Here is a 14,448-nt window from a genome sequence, read left to right on the forward strand (position 1 = left end):
TTCTACTTCTGCAGGAAGTCACTGACAGGCTTAGAGGGTGCTAGTGTGGGTGTTATGACCCAAGTGCCAGGCTTACGCTGCTTTCCACGTCGGGAGAAGCAGGATTTAGATTGCTCCATGTATTTCACAGTACTTTTGAAATGAATATGTGCCATGTGTTCCATGTATTGTATAGCTCGTAGCGTTTTAATACAAGTACTTTTCACAATGGTACTCTAGGGACCCCGATGCATCTTAGGCTGCACAGGGGATTTATGTAGTTTCGACAGCATACTCAGGCTTGCGCAGACCCATTCCTGCTTTATATCTCATACCCATTATCTCTCCCTGTACAAACTCTGAGTTTGAATACAGTACTTTTGCGTTTGTATTTAGTATACTCCCTGCCTGAGAGTAAGCGTGTAAGCTCCTCAGGCAGTACTTTTGCATTATATGTAATATGCTCCCTGCCTGAGAGTAAGCGTATAAGCTCCTCAGGCAGTACTTTTGCATTATATGTACACCGTATCCCGCATGGGAGTAGGCTCTTGAGCAGGAGTACTATATTTGACCGCATACTATGGCTTGTGCTAGCCCATTCCTGCGATTGTCAAATATTTTCCATGCGTCATATGTGTGGGTTTTCCACTTATGCGCAAGATCATATGATCTAGTAATCCCTTTTATTGATCTGGAGGCAGGGATGGATGCAGGGGTCGAAGCCTGAGCTTCCCTCAACAGGAACCTGGAGGCCGGTGTCCTGCCCGAGGCCTGGACGATATTTCCCAACCAGTTTGCCCCTTATTTCTTGTTTTCGTCCTCAAACTCGGGGAATAACCTGTGCACTAAAGTCAACTGGAGTTGCTCATTCTCAGCAGGCTTTCCCTGGGCAGGACATCGCTCCAGTAATCCTTCTTTCCCAGGTTCTTCTTAGGTCTGGACCGCGTTCGAACCTGGAGGAGAACAAATTTGCCTGGGATAGACAGGAGTCTAATGGATATTCCCAGGCATATGACTTGTTTAGGTCGATTGATCTAGGGAGATTCAGGATCCTGGCCTTGCATGTCAATGGATGGCAAGACTTATTCATGGGGCTCGTGGCCTGAAGTAGTTCTCTCCTGGTTGGCGCAAGACCTGATGGAGAGACGTTCGATGCTTTAGTGGGCATCAACGTCAGCTTGCCGTGTTTGAACCTGGAGGAGAGTTGATTTCCTCGAGATAGACAGGAGTCTAATGGATATTCCCAGGCATATGACTTGTTTAGGTCGATTGATCTAGGGAGATTCAGGATCCTGGCCTTGCATGTCAATGGATGGCAAGACTCGTAGGTTTGGCTGGTGAAGATCACTTGTATCTGTTGAAATCTACTGTAGGTGATATGTTGCCCTGCTCGAAAGTAGGAGTTCTTGATCTAGGATTCGCATTGCAGTGATAAGCGAGATCTGTCTTCCTGGCGCAGGACCTCGGTGGCGCATAGCCACATATTTCATGGATCCGAATGGCACATGACCTGGGCAAGGAAACTAATTATCGATTTACTTCTTGCTTATGTGCCCCCATGATTGGATATCAGCAGGAGGATGATCTTCTGAAGAAGATACGCCCTGACTCTAGGATGAAGAAGTTCTGTACTAGGTAGTAGTCGAGTGAAGATCGCGATTTTTCTCATTCCTTCTTCGGGAGGAATGACCCTTTGTTGAGGCGTGAAGGCTGATTCTTTGTCGTACTACCCTGAGGTATCGACGTACGTCGTGTAGGAACTCGTAGTCCCTGATGATTCTTCTTTGGAATCTAAGGCTCCTAAGGGCTTCATGTTCTGATCCTGTTGGACCTGTACATTTATCCTGGGGAACTTGGAGGTTTCGAGGAATTAGTGCTCTGACACAGGAGGATTTATCCTAGGGAACCAAGAGTCTTTATTGACTTAATACAACATCGCACTCTGTCCTCCGGAGATGGACCACTCTCGATGTCGATTGGATGTGGGCTGTTGTCGAGATAGCACATGTTCCCTTCTGTGGAGCCATTCGGAGTGCCTTCAAGATCTATGGGACAGCTTCGTGGTAATAAAACTTTTGTGGGACACGTGGTCCTGCAGTTTCTGGTACTCTTTGCTGGTCTCAAGTTTTTCTATTTTGTCATCTTGGATGTATCTTCCTGAAATCCGGCGATTGCGGAAATATCCTCCTGAGGTCCGGAGGATCTGGAATTTATCCTCCTGAAACATGGATGTTTGTGGGCTTAGTCCCTAGAAACCCGGAGTTCGTGGAACTGATTCTCTTGGAACCCGAAGGTTTTGAGGTAGACCCTACTGAAATATGGAGGTTCCCGGATGCTGGCGAGCTCCTTTGTCTGTGTTGCCAATGACTTTTGTACCTCTGGCGTGTGGAGCAATATTTCTGCTATTTGCACCAGGACGGCACTCCCTGTGTACTTTTGTTCTTTCAGGTAAAGCAACAGTACTTCTCCTGTCCCTGGGCTAGGAGAGTATGGGTTGACATGGTCTCATGTGATTTTGGACCCAGATTGGTCCATATGCAGGGATTGACCTGGGTTTGGAGTCGGAATCCGTTGTTTGGATAGCAGGGGTTGGCGTATTCTATCACGTATCAGGAGATGATTGATCATCCACGAATAATGATTTTCTCATATTCCTTGGATTTCCTTCTTTGCAGGCGTCGTTCGATGACTCGTTCTAGCTGCTCTCTGCCCTTGCTTGGGTGAGATACTCTCAGCGTTTCACGATGTCTTTTAACGTCCAGGCTGCTCCCTGCTTCCCCTTGGGTGAGCCACTCTCGGCGTTTTCTGGACGTCGTTCGATGACTCGTCGCCTCATCTCGAATCTCCTTTGCCACATGCATGTTGATGGGAGTTGTTGATGTGTGTATCCCCGTGGGTTAATGCTTAGCTCATCTGCCCCTGCTTTCCTCGTGGTCGTGTCTTCCTCATAGGTATATCAGGGTACATGGTCAGGAAAAGCGGTAGTAAGGTGGTCGGAACCCTGGATCCGGAACCTGGAAGCTGGGATCGTTTGGCTTTTCCTTTTGGATGAATAGTAGCGGGAACATGTGTTCTCCGGCTTCTTTTACTCCCATTTGCTCCAAATGAGTAGAGGGTATGAAGACCAGCACTCCTTGATGTAGTATTAGCATTTTCCCTGGCTCCTTTGCAGGAGGTAGAGCAGCAGTGTTTTCGGCACTTAGGCAGGGTTTCTTCGCGGAACAACTCCAATGGAATTCGACGAGTACTCAAAGGCGTTATATCAACCTAACTATCAGGCTTATCTAGTATACCACTACCACTTAGATTCTAGAACCTATAGAGAAAGGTGGTTCTCCAGTTACCTCTTAGTGGTTGCCTGGTATGCCTGCAGTATTTCCAGGAGCTCTTCTTCTGACTCCTCCTGTTTGGAAGCATTGATGGCGTCTAGGGCTTGCTATGTTGCTACCAGTTGACTACCCACTGATATTGATGTTGGTGATGACTGCTCACGTTGGGCCCAAAGGGCTAGAGGCTTGATATATAGTTAAGACCCGGAACCGGCAGGAACCAAAGATTGTAGAGGTCGGCCTTGAGGTTGGGACCTAGAACCGGCAGGAACCAAAGACTGTAGAGGTCTGACTTGTGGTTTAGGCCCGGGACTAGCAGGGACTAGCAGGAACTAGTAGATAATTCCCTTATTGGATCATCCTACTGATGTTAGCCTGGTGCTATCCTCCCTTGGAGAGGTGTTTCCAGCCGGGTGAACAATGGATGTGGTGAGAAGAAGTTGTTTCTTGCCCCCAGGTGGCTGGGGTTGAGAGATTTTGCAGGAATAGATGTAATGTCTCTTCCGCCTATCACATTATCACATAGTTTAAAATTGCCCCTCCTTCTAGCGCTAAACTATTAGGGTATTTTGGTGTACAAGCGATCCGTACTCAGCTCTACAGAATGATAGGAGGAAGGAGACGCGTCGTTGAGTGTATTCTCATGCTTCCACTACAAGAAAACAGGGATTTCCTACTGAATTTTGTGACTACATCTGCAGTCGCTAAATATACCATCCGAATACCTACTATTTAGCTACTGATTTGCGACCAATCTAAATCTGTTACTAGTTGGTCGCTAATTTACGACTACTCAACTTAGTCTTTATTCAGTCGATAATTTGCGACTATTTAGCTACTTATACTAGGTCGCTATATTTTTGTCGGTCATCAGTCACAAAATACCGTTACAAAACACGTGGAAATCGTTACTGGGTTTAGTACACCGGTTTTTGACGACTGATTGTAGTAGTCGTAAAATAAGTAGCAAAAGAGTAGCAAAACAGTTGGTAAATATTCTATATATAGATGAAAACCGACACATTTCTTATCTCATCACCCGCGTAACAATCATATCCTTAAACAATTTCGGAAAAAAAAATAGTGAACAACAATGACGAGCAATTATAAAATATCCTTTGTATGATGGTTGTCACGAAGGTCACTCGCAGTTATCTTTAGCTGCTCGAGTTTTGCAAAATAAGACAGATTATAATATGAGTGAAAAATGTGTGGATTCGGTATGCCAAATTTTATCAGACTATTTACCACCTGGAAACCAATCAACCGCTTCACATTACGAGACATAAAGGTTGATGCGTAATTTGGGCCTCTACAATTGATGTCTGTGTTAACAATTGTATGATCTTCTGGAAAGAAGATGAAAGATGGGATAAATGTCGATTTTGTGATGCACCAAGATGGAAGCCTAGAAATGAACGGCGTAGGACAAAAGTACCATATAGTCGTATGTGGTATCTACCTATTGCTGACAGATTGAAGAGAATGTACCAGAGCAAGAAGACTGCATCAGCAATGAGATGGCATGCAGAGCACCAAGCAAAGGAGGGTGAAATGTGTCATCCGTCAGATGCGGCGGAGTGGAAATACTTTCAAGATCAACATCCCCGTTTTGCAGAAGAACCTCGTAATGTTTATCTTGGCTTATGTACGGATGGCTTCAATCCATTTGGAATGTCTAATAATCATTCGTTGTGGCCAGTGATCTTGACTCCATATAATCTACCCCCTGGTATGTGCATGAAGACAGAGTACTTGTTTCTCACAATTTTGAATTCTGGACCGAATCACCCGCGAGCTAGTCTAGATATCTTCCTCAAACCTTTGATTGAGGAGTTGAAAGAGTTATGGTCTACTGGAGTTGAAGCATATGATGTCTCCTTGAATCAACATTTCAATCTTAAAGCAGTGCTTCTGTGGACTATAAGCGAATTTCCGGCATATGGCATGCTATCAGGATGGACAACCCATGAAAAGTTGTCTTGTCCAATTTGCATGGAAGATTGTAAGGCTTTTTATCTGCCTAATGGAAAGAAGACCTGTTGGTTTGATTGTCATCGAAGATTTCTTCCTCATAACCATCCACTGAGGAAGAATAAAAAGGACTTCTTGAAGGGAAAACACGCTTTGAATGATTTTCCACCTGAATCTTTGACTAGTGAGCAAGTTTATTCGGAGCGGTTAAATGGTGTCAATCCACCAAAAACATCTAAGTGTGGTGGAAATGGTCATGACAAGAAGAAACCTGGATATGGGAAACACCATAATTAGCACAAGGAAAGCATATTCTGGGAGCTGCCGTACTGGAGGGACCTCATTCTTCGACATATTCTTGATGTGATGCATATAGAGAAGAATTTTTTTGACAACATCATGAATACTCTTATGAATGTGAAGGGTAAATCAAAAGACACAATCAAGTCAAGATTGGATATAACACTTTTCTGTGATAGGGAACATTTACATGTTGATAGCAATGGGCAAGCTCCTTTCCCTCCCTACACATTGGACAAGAACGCAAGAACAAGTTTATTGGAATGTGTGAAACATTCGGTTAAATTTCCAGATGGTTATGCTTCAGACCTAGCTAGGTGTGTTGATCTTGAGAATGGAAAGTTTTCAGGAATGAAGAGTCATGACTGCCAAGTTTTTATGGAGAGGCTACTTCCATTTATATCTGCAGAACTTCTAGACCAAAACGTCCATCTTGCGTTATCAGGTAGTAATTTTTTTGTTTTTTGAAATTTGATATATATATATATATATATATATATATGTTGATAATTAGTGTTGTACTCACAATGTGCAATTTGAATATATATTGTAGGTATTGGTATATTTTTCCGTGACCTTTGCTCGAGGACTTTGAAAAAAAGCCGGGTCAAAAGACTTAAACAAAACATAGTTTCGATAATCTGCAATTTGGAAAAGATCTTTCCACCATCATTTTTTGATGTGATGCAGCACTTGCCTATACATCTCCCATACGAAGCTGAACTAGGAGGCCCCGTGCAATATAGGTGGATGTATCTTTTTGAAAGAAATTTCAAAAAGTTGAAAGCAAATGCAAAGAACAAAAGATATGCGGCATGATTGATAGTTGAAGCATATATCAACCAGGAGATAGCTTTTTTCTCGGAGGACTACTTTGCTGACAATATACAAACGAAATCAAGGTAAATACATAGATATGATTCATATGTTCACTTTTCAGATATAAAATGGTATATTTTCATCATTTGGGCAGGTTCACGAGATTTGATGAAGGTGAAATCCCTGTATATCATGTCGAAGTAGTACCTGATATATTTACTCACTTAGGTCGTCCAAGTGGAGAAATTCAAGAAATATGGCTATCCGAAAAAGATTATCAATGCGCACATTCATATGTTTTGCGAAATTGTGAATATCTTCATCCATTTGAGAGGTATATAACTTGACAATTGTTAACCTTATGTTTTTTTTTTATATATCCTACTCTGATTTCTCATATATGTGTTGGTCTAATATAGGATGTTCGAAGATTATATCAGTGCAAAATATCCAGACATTTCCGAAGAAGAACTCTCCACGAAGAGAGCAGATGAATATCATATATGGGTGAAAGATTATGTATGTCTTAGTAATTATACATGTATTAAGTGTTTTTCGTTCTTTATATTGATATATATATATATGAAATTTATATTGATATATATATATATATGAAATTTATTGATACAGATTAGCTACTGGAGCAACACACATCCTTTTCCTCTTTGGGTTAAAGATATGGCGAATGGACCCATGAATAAAGCTAAAGCATGGCCTATCTATTTCACATGAGGTTTTTTGTTTCATACGCAGAAGCATGGTGACGGACGAAAGACTTGTAACTATGGAGTATGTGTTAAAGGAGAGAGTTATACAAATATAACTGATGAAGCACATTACTACGGGATCTTAACTGATATCATAGAAATAAAGTATGAGGGGGCGGTCGATTTGAGAATCACACTTTTTAAGTGTAAGTGGTATGACCCTGTTCTTGGTAGAGGCACTCGGCGGAGCAATGGTGGTATCGTTGATGTTCTTTCATCGAGGAAATACTACAAATATGACCCATTTATTCTAGGTACATACATATATATATATATATATATTTGACATCAGGTACATATAATATGTGTATCTATATTGATATTTGATATTACACAGCTTCACAAGCATAACAAGTTTGTTATATCCCGTATCCGTATGTAAAGAAACCAAAGCAGTTGTGGCTCAATGTTCTTAAAGTGAATCCGAGGAGATTAATCGTTGCTGGAGAATATGAAGACGTAGCCTCGATTACGTTACAACAAGAAAACGATGATGCTGTTCTGATGACTACAGTTGAAGACCTACAATTTGAGCATTTGGTACATGCTTGAAAAGAACCAATAAATCTCGATTTCGAGGTGGAAGATGGAGAACCAAATGACGAATTCCGATGTAATTTATCGTCGTTTAAGTTATTTGAGGCAATATGTAATGATATATATTATTGAAACATTAATTTCATGGTGTGTTTTTTTATAAAAAAATTGTATTTAGCTAACTAATCCCACCTAAACCATAAGTAACCCGCCTATAAACCCTAAATTTACTAAACCCAAAAATTTGATAATTAGAATCCCTCCTAAACCCAAAAATTTAACTAATCCCGCCTATAAACCCAAAATTCAGTAAACCCGCCTAAAACCAATTATTTTTGGCCAATTTAATTAGATTTTTTTACTAATCATTGGCAACCCTAATCACTCTCTAACTCTCTCGATCTCACACCGCCTCCTCTCTAACTTGCGATTTCACTCTCGATCTCGACCTCTCACTCCGGCGATTTCACCGAAGCTACTGCCGATCTATCTCCGGCGATGGGTAGAAAGAGGCAGCGCAAACTCGTGGCACCGGGTTTGTCGATTAATAAAAAACCAAGACCATTACCGACTCAGTATGACTTCGTCTCTAAGGCGACGACGTCGAATCTTCCACCGGTGGTTCTCCCTAACAAAATCCGGCGCCGTCGGTAAGGGATTATCCACCTCCGAGGCAACTCTTTCCGTGCTCCACGTTCCAACCTTCTGGATCTGCTCCGGTTCCTCAAACTCAGCCTCCAACTCGAGTACCTCAGTCTTCTGGCGGTGAAGGTACTTCATATCCTCAACCTGGGCGGAGACAATCTCAATCTCCTCCGCTTGAAGAATCTCAATCGTCTCCACTTCATGGAGCTCCATCGCCTCACGGTTCTCAAGCACAAAACTCTCATGGAGACCCAAAAGATTTTGCTGAGTTCGAAAGGAGTTCACAACGGTCCTGTCTCCCAAACTCGAGCCTGGTACAACATGGTATGGTTGCTCTACTTTGTGTCTGTTGTGTGAGGTTTCAGTTTGTCTCCATGAGAGTTTTAGTGTGTTTAAGTTTGAGTTTGAGTTTTAGCTGTTTGAGTTTGAGTCTAGTAAACAATTTTGAGTCACGAAGTTGAGCTAATTATATGTTTTGTGTGTTTAAGTTTATTTCCGAGTTTTAGCTTTTCGTTTCAAAACCTTAGTTTTCTTTTTTTTTTTGGTTCTGTTGTGAAGATTATAATTATGTTTCGCTTTTGTTTGAGTTTCTCTTCTTTCTGTCTGTTGTGTGAGTATTATACTAGTGAGAGTCTCTGCCTGTTTAGTGTCTTCTCACTGCTTGTTTGAGTTTGAGTTTGCTGATTGAGAGTCTCTGTTTTTTTCCTCTTGTCTTGTAGGTTTGGTTATGACAAGTCCAGCTTGACCCGTAAGATAACCAAGATTATGAAAAAGAAGTTTAATAAGCCTTTCTACAGCTGGACCTGTGTGCCTAGAGATAGACAAGAAGGATACTTCGTTGAATTTGCGGTAACCTTCTTTATCTTTTACATTCAGTTTATAGTTCTTTCTGTTGTGAAAAGAAATATCGGCAAGTAAAGTATGCAATGAAACTAGGTGGAACAAAGAACACTGAAACATATATAATTATTTATTTGTATGTGAGAGATATGTAAAGTAGCTAGCAACCATGCACGATAAGCTTATATTTTCTCTGTTGGTTTGTAGAAAAAACACACATGGAATCCCATGTTAACCGGTCTTGTTCAAGAACACTTTGAATCCATTTGTCAGCTTCGAATGAAAGGTATGGTCAGTGATGTAAGGACCTCTCGCGAGCAACCGAATTGGATAGGAGATACACTCTGGAAACAAATGACTGCTTATTGGGACACTGAGGCAGCAGTGGGAAAGAGCCGCAAGGCATCAGCAGCTCGTTTGTCTGAACGTAATGGTCTTGGTATTCACAAGCATAACTCAGGACAGAAGTCCTATATGCAAATCGAACAGGAGCTGGTGAGTATCATTTTCTTTGTCTCGTTTTCTTTAACACTTGTCTCATTTTCATGTGTGACTTTCTTCCATTTCATTTCAGACAGTGGAGTTGGGAAGACCTGTGAGTTTTGGTGAAGTATTCATCAAGGCTCATACAAGAAAAGATGGAACCTATGTTGATTTCAAAGCAGAAAAAGTTGCTGAGGCTTACAAAAAGAAAAAGGAAGAGAAGTTGGCTAACCTTGAGAAGGATAACACTGAAATCTCAGAGGGGCTTTTGCTAGCAATAGAAGAGGACAACGAGCTGTTTATTCAGGTCTAGTATTTAAAAAAAAAATATTTTACAGTCATAAATTTTTGCATTAAGAGTTTGGAGTTGTTTTCCAGCTTGGAAATTGATTGATAATGACTTACTCATTATTTTGTTTGTTGTAGTCAACACTTTCTGCAATGACAGAGGAGACCTTTTTGGTATATTGGAAGCCTGAAGAAGAAGCTTAAGAGAAAACCAAATGACCCGATCAGCTCCTATTCTTTCATGCACATGCAACAAAAGCTTGAAGAAGCTGACCTCAAGATAAAAGAACAAGAAGCCCGTATTGCCAAGGCTGTGGCAGACCGTGCTCTGGAACAAGCTACTAACCAGTCTAAGATGGCTGAGGTCTCCCTTATGCACAAGTACATGCGTTCAACTGACCAAAAATACCTTGATTTCATTGCCTCTGAAGCATCATCTCCAGCTCCTCCTGATCAGTAAAAGCTCTGTGTTCTTAGGTTATCATATTTAACTATCTTTTGGTGTTTGGTATTTTGAACATATAACAACTCTGATAACTTTTTGGTATGTATCTTTTGGTGTTTGATTTGGGTTGTATCTTTTTGGTATTTAGGATTCTAAAAACTTTAACCTACTTTCAGTTTCTTCATTTAGCATCTGTCAAATAATTAATCCCACAAATAAAAATCAAAAGTGAACCAAAATAAATAAATACCAAATACCAAATCCCAAATCAATGTTTGTATCGGTCAAAAAACAGTAGCTCCGTAGTCACTTATCGTCGCTAAATACGTTGATAATCAGTCGTTAACTGTGGCAACCTCGGTCACTAATTAGTCACTAGTCAGTCGCTATAGTTTCCGACCATTTAGCGACTGGTATATTAGTCACTAAATACGTCACTAAATCGGTCGCAAAATCAGTCGTACCTTAGCGACTACGTTACGACTGTTAAACGACTGATATAATGGTTGCTAGTCAGTGGCTAAATACCGACCGATTAACGACTGATTTATTTAGCGACGCAATAACAACAGGCTTAATTAGTCGTAAATCAGTCGCTAATATCGATTAGCTACTATTCTTCCAGTAGGTAAAAACCTGTTTTCTTGTAGTGTTCGATAGTTGAGAAACCAGGAGATCCTGCTCTTAGGATACTGCCATTTGGGTATGGGCCAGTATATGTCGTCGGTACCTTAGTAGCAGCAGGGGAGATTGGTCTTTAGGCGGGCGCCGCCTGTCGATAGTGAAAATCCCAGGGTCCTCTTGATCTATGATTGATGGTTCCGACTACCAGGGTCGGTCCTTGGGTGCCTCCTGATCTGTAGTTGATGGTTCTGACCATTAGGGACGGTCTCTAAGCGTCTAGGTGTGGAACTGTGGAAAGTGTTTAGGTTTATAGCTGCATCCTTCAGTGGGGATTGCCTACGTACCCTTCAGTGAGGGATCAAGCCGTTCGTAGTTCATGTATATGGAGGCACGGAGCCTAGATGGTCGCCTGATGGAGACACGTACCCTAACGGAGGAGCGTAGCCTAACAGAGACATGTGGCCTAGGGAGCACGGGGCTCTAGTGGGCACATGGTCTTAGTGGGCACATAGCCTTGGGAGCACGGGGCTCTAATGGGCACATGGCCTAAGGGGCACGTAGCCTTGGGAGCACGAGGCTCTAGTGGACACATGGACTAAGGGGCATGTAGCCTTGTGAGCACAGGGCTCTAGTGGGCACATGGCCTAATGGGCACATAGCTCTGTAGTTGGTAGGAGTCATCTGTTCTAGGGGGCACATGGCCGGAACAGATGGTAAACCTGTCGATATGCTGCAGTGAGCATGATGTGTCGAGGTGCTTCAGTGAGCCCCCCCCCCCTTTCTTTAGGTTTAGAAACCTATATTTATAGTGGAGGTCGTGCCTCCCTCTTAGGATTTGGAAATATTCATTATATCCTTAGATAATAGAATATTTCTCTTTTTCTTAAGGGAGGTCATATGTATTGGAATACTTCCTCTTTTTCTCGGATCTAGGGAGACTCCTTCTTGTCTAAGCTGGTACCTTACTAAAGGAAGATTTCCATTTATTCTAAGGCGGGATAAATCACTCGGCCTGGAAGCCGGAGGCAGGGCCCAGACCCGGAGGCAGGGACCCAGACCCGAGGGTAGGAACCCGGAACCTGTAGGCAGGAACCCGGAAGCTGGAGTAATCTCTTAATGGAATATTTTTCCCCAACACTTTCTTTTTCGTTTTTTTTTTTTTTTTGGAAAAAAATATCACTACCTATAAATCTAGGGTCGAAATAGAGAGAGAAAATGTGATAAATCTACACATGGCTTTACCTTCGAGACTTGTTTGAAGAATCCGATCTCATGTATACCAAGCCCCAAGACAAGCAGTTGTGTCAAGTTTAGTGTTGGATGTCAGCTTTGGTTCCTTCGAACAATCTCAGCAAGTGTGAATAGTTGACAGGTTGATCCACTTTAGTATCATTAGTACTATCTGCAATCAGTAAGTCTAAAATGGTGCTAAAGAGTGGTTACATAACAAGCAAAAATCTAATAAGTCCATTATCCCCTTCTTGACTCAATAAAAATCTTTCGAAAACATTTTGATAAGACTCATGAACACACTAAAATCAGTAAACATCCCCCCAGACTTAAATTACACTTCCGCAGTATATATCTAGTCGGAGTTATGGTGAGAAATAATCACAAGTACATAATTTAACAAGTAAGAACGATGACATGCTAAGTGTCGATCGACACAATGAAGTGACAATCGATCGTTGGATGTGAAGTGCTGTCGATGGATATCGAGCTGGTCTCATCGGTCGATGTGCTGAGCAATCGTCTACTCGGATCTGTTTCTCTTTTTTATATATATATCTAACTATAACACAATTTCAGTGAACCTCCCCCAGACTTAAACAGCACTGTGACCACTGTTATACAGTCTAAGATTGGTGGGAAAATAAATAATAAGGAAGGCTTCGCGAGTATACCTGCCATTGATGTGAGTATCGATCAACACAGTTAAGTGGCGATCAATACTCTTGAAGCTCTGTCGATCGACACAGTTAAGTGGCGATCGATCGATGCTATTGATGCTCTGTCGATCGATGTTGTGCAGCCATCGTTGATCCTCGTTCAAACTCGTCTTTCTCGGATATTTTCCTTTTACCCAACATAAATAAAACACTAAAAGTAAGTAATAGATAACTAATAAAACCAATCTATTTTTTATCCGATGAACAGTGACCACTGCAGTAGCCCTGCTACAGTATCACAGCTACAGTAGCCCTGCTACAGTATCACAGCTACAGTAACTCCTGATTTCCTGCTACAGTTTCAATCGATGTTCTTGCTACAGTGTCGCTCGATTTTCTTGCTACAGTGTCGCTCGGCGCTGCTACAGTGCCGTCGTTACTGTTCACTTTTTTTTTTTGACCTGCATAAAAATTAAAACAAAAATCAGTAAAAATCAAACATAAATTGAATGAAATTAACTAATTGTGGGTTGCCTCCCACTCAGCGTTTATTTTTAGTCATTAGCTTGACTTTTGGATATCTGATTTAGTCTGGATGAGGATGTGAACTTGCTCCACAACAAGTCTCAATGTCTCTGTTTCTCATCTTATTGATGCAGTTGATAAAAGCTCTTGCAGAAGCTTCCCCTTTGTCTCTCAGCTTTGGATCACATAGCACTCTGACCTTGGTAAAGGATTCAGAACCTCCTCTGCAGCGCACTCTATACGCAAGACTTGCCTCTTGACATTGCAAAGGGACTAGTGACAGGAAATCGCATCTACATTCCTTTTCTTTTTCTTCTTTCTATTCGTGGTCCTTCCCCCAGACTTAGACTTTTCAGTCTCGGGTTGTTCTGAAATTCGAAGGGTGTCGACCGATGCTGAAGGCTTCGTGTCAATCGATTCTAAAGACTGAGAGTCGTCTGATGCTGAAGGCTGATTGCCGATCAATTCTCAGGACTGGAAGTCGACCGATGCTGCAATTCTAATGTCGACCGACGCTGATTCTGGTATTGCGGGCTCACGATTGGAATCAGCAGTAGGTCCTGGATCTTCAAACATCTCTATGCATGAAATAAGCTCCTCACTTTTCTTCTTTTCCATGGGATCATAGAAGACAGTTTCATCAACATTAGTCAGACACAGCTTATTTCTCTTAAGATCACAAACTGCCCCTACTGTAGCCATGAAGGCCCTTACAAAAAGGAGTGGAGATGTTTTGCCTGATTTGATATCCATAGCATGAAAGTCCACAGGGATAATGCATTCCCCTATCGCCACCTTAACATTCTTGATCATGCCTGCTGAGTTTACTTGGGAGCTATCCACGAAAGTGAAACTATCTTTAGAAGGTTTCATCTTTAGTCCTAATAGCTCAGCATTATCTATGGCCATGATGCTGACTGCAGATCCAGTATCGCAAAGGGCGTTTGGTAAATGGTGGCTATGTATAGAGCATGGAATCAGGAACTTTCCAGGATCTTGTTCCT

This window comes from Brassica oleracea, chromosome C2, assembly GCF_000695525.1.
Source record: "Brassica oleracea var. oleracea cultivar TO1000 chromosome C2, BOL, whole genome shotgun sequence".
Taxonomy (NCBI): domain Eukaryota; kingdom Viridiplantae; phylum Streptophyta; class Magnoliopsida; order Brassicales; family Brassicaceae; genus Brassica; species Brassica oleracea.